We start from the raw sequence: 3161 nt of genomic DNA on the forward strand, positions 1-3161 counted from the left end.
GGGCATATACCCAGAAGATCTTCCAACTGGTAGTAAGAATACATGCTCCACTATGCTCACAGCAGCTTTATGTATAATAGTGAGAAGGACAGTTTTAACAATGAGGAACAGTGCCCCCTGGGTTAGTATTGTCAGGGGAGCTGACAAGAGGAGAAAACTGAATGGAAGGACCAGAAACAAAAGCAATTTGGTGTTTGTTGAGTGTAGTGTGTGCTTGATAACAACCAAGCACCTTACTGAGGATTCTGGGTGAGGCCCATATCTATCTATGTCTATATCTATATCTATATCTATATCTATATCTATATCTATATCTATATCTATATCTATATCTATATCTATATCTATATCTATATCTATATCTATATCTATATCTATATCTATATCTATATCTATATCTATATCTATATCTATATCTATATCTATATCTATATCTATATCTATATCTATATCTATATCTATACTAGAAACGTTGCCCTTGGTTATATCATAAAAGTAAAAATTACTTTTATCTTACTTTTTTAGTAGAAATTAACTAATTTTCAGGAAGCTGTTTCGGTTGTGGATCTATAGCAAGGAAGGGATGCTGAAGGCAGCTCAACATCTGCTATGTAACATTAAAAATGGGTGATAAGCACTTGAATTACAACAGTGGTAGGCTGTTAAGAGTAGCAGTGATAAAGGCCTCCAAAACATAAGCAATGGGAAGTTAAGACATTGTGATGTTGGTGATTAAGGAGCAGTAAGAGAGGTACTCAAGAATTCTGACTCATCATCAGAGACCGGGAAGATGATGTCATCGGCAATGACAATGGCAGTGAGTCTGAATATTTTGCTCTGCTACCTGACCTCAATTTCATTACCAGCATCACAGCAAAACTCCAGCAAACAAGATTCAGCTCCAAGAGCTGGAAACTAAACCACAAAACCTTGCCACACTGGGAAATTTAATTTTCTTTTCCTCTTACCCTACTGAAGCCATTGACAGTGAGAAGACACTAAGTGCCAAGGTCTTGCAGCTTTGCAAAAGTAATCATTCTTAAAGCCACAACTTGAACTCAGCTAGAGAACTGAGAATCCAAGCAGCCCTTTGGATCAATTTCCCACCGAGGAATCTGACTCAAATATTCAAAGGCTCTCACGACATTGTAATATCATGACACTCACTTTTGAGCTGCTGCTTCGTTGTGTCTGAGGAAATTTCCAGTGACTACCATGAAGTCATACTCTGCTGCTCAATATTATCCATTGAGGAACAAGGCAAACAAGGATGGATGTATATGTAAAATTTACCTTTAAGGTCTATTCAAAGGTGATGCTTCAAAACAGTAAAAGAGCCACAAACTCCAGGAGAAAAATGCAGTCTGCCAACCCATCTAAGTGAAGAACTAGTATATGCTGCATGACAGACCTCTCCTACAAGTCACCAGGAAGCAGACTCCTGGCTGTAGTTGTGTGCACACCTAGCCAGGGAAAGTAAGGAAATTATATTGTCTTTGTTGATCTGACAGATGTTTTCCAAATACAGTTAAACGTGAGCATACTAAGTTCTTTTTCAGCTTTATATCTGACTCAAGTCCTTATCACAGGTACTTACTGATTGCTAGTCTTAATTCTCCTTAAGCCAGAATAGAAACATGAGAACAGCCCATGGAGTCTGCATCTTCAAATTAAGATTCCTAAGAAGGAAGAGAGAGGGTGTTTTACACACACACACACACACACACACACACACACACACACACACACACGAAGTATGGGGTGGGGAGATTTTCAAGGGCCAGGCTGAGGTACAGGTTATCATTTTAAGTGATGGGGTGTAGCTGCATCAGCATCTCTGAAAGCAGAGAAAATTGGCATAGGCTGGGAGATCCAATGAGACAGAGGATGAAGAACTTAGTCAGAAGGATAAGAAAGACAAGGGAAGCTATAGCAGAGATGAATTCTGGAATAGGTATGTGACTATGCCATTTCATCTACCTGTGTACTTTCCCTACTCTCAACTGATGCTGCAAGACTGGTCCAGGAGATGCTCTTTAACAGGAAGCCTCAACTGGTATTGCAGATCTACTCTTGATGTGAGAAGACCAAGAGTGATAGCAGTTCTTCATGTTCTACTCTGAGAGGCACTTACAATAGGTAAGGTCAATTTTGAAGGTCAGCACAAACTAATGTTCACTTTTATTGTTCATCTTTTCTATTTTTTCTGTTCCTGTTGATATAATGACTTTCAAACATCAGGGCACTGGGCAGTTTAAGAATGCTTCTGTAGAAAGGGTTATAGATGTCCTCGTTGATTGAGATAAAGGTGTGTGTTCTTTAGAAGCTCAATCTAGCACATCCTTTTATTGCCCCAAGATGTCTTGAGATGAAGACATAACTATATGTGCTTTTCCTAACAAACCCCACCAGTTCTCACTTGTGGGATCTTAGACTCTGCACAGGGCTTTTTGTAAGAGCTACACATCTTCTGTTTTAATCCAGCTCAGTGCAGAAAGCTGCCTCCTTTAAAATTTTATTCGATAGTTATATTTCCTAAACATTAATTGAAATGTACTGTATATAAAACTGAAAAACAAAAGTCTAAAGCATGGAGAAATAAGCCCGAGATGAAAGCCTACTTGGTCATAAGACATATTTCAAAGATAGTGCCATCATTATATCCCATTCTTCTTGCCATCCCTACATGCTAGGGTTTGAGACTTTCTCTCCACTGAAATCTGGCTAAGCCCACAGTAATGAAGCACTGTGAGATTTGCAGGCAAACTATAAAATGCTTCCTTTTGGTTCTTTTAGGATCTTTGGATGTCAATCACTGTGTTCTGAGGAAGCTAGGCTACTCAACAGAAATACTGCATTTAGATTCCAGCCATACCACTTTCTGAGGTCCCAACTGAGAACAAGATCAAGTACACCATGTGAGCAATAGAGCTGTTATATAATGCCAGCCTTGGACTCTGAGCCAACTCAGTTATTCCTTAGTGAAGATAATGTATGTTCACTGAGCCCAGGCTAAACAGATCTGTGGACAAAATGAATATGGTTGGTTATGTAAGCCATTAAGCCTTGAGCTCATTTCTTACTAAGCACAATTACTAGAAGGATATATATATATATACATATATATATATACATATATATATATATGTATATATATATAT

General features: G+C 38.4%; 1 protein-coding gene across 3 annotated transcripts in view; it reads right to left on the reverse strand.

The window, feature by feature from the left end:
• Positions 1-3161, reverse strand: part of Cytip (cytohesin 1 interacting protein) — a 67395-nt gene that overhangs the window by 52155 nt on the left and 12079 nt on the right. Inside the window, exon 1 of one of the 3 annotated variants that reach the window (XM_029535799.1) lies at positions 1598-1647. The exons of the other annotated variants lie outside the window; for them this stretch is intronic. The gene's annotated coding sequence lies outside the window, so the exon portion shown is untranslated. Of the gene's footprint in view, positions 1-1597; positions 1648-3161 lie in introns of those variants that run through there. 3 annotated transcript variants of the gene reach the window in all.

This window comes from Mus pahari, chromosome 3 (assembly GCF_900095145.1).
Source record: "Mus pahari chromosome 3, PAHARI_EIJ_v1.1, whole genome shotgun sequence".
Lineage (NCBI taxonomy): Eukaryota > Metazoa > Chordata > Mammalia > Rodentia > Muridae > Mus > Mus pahari.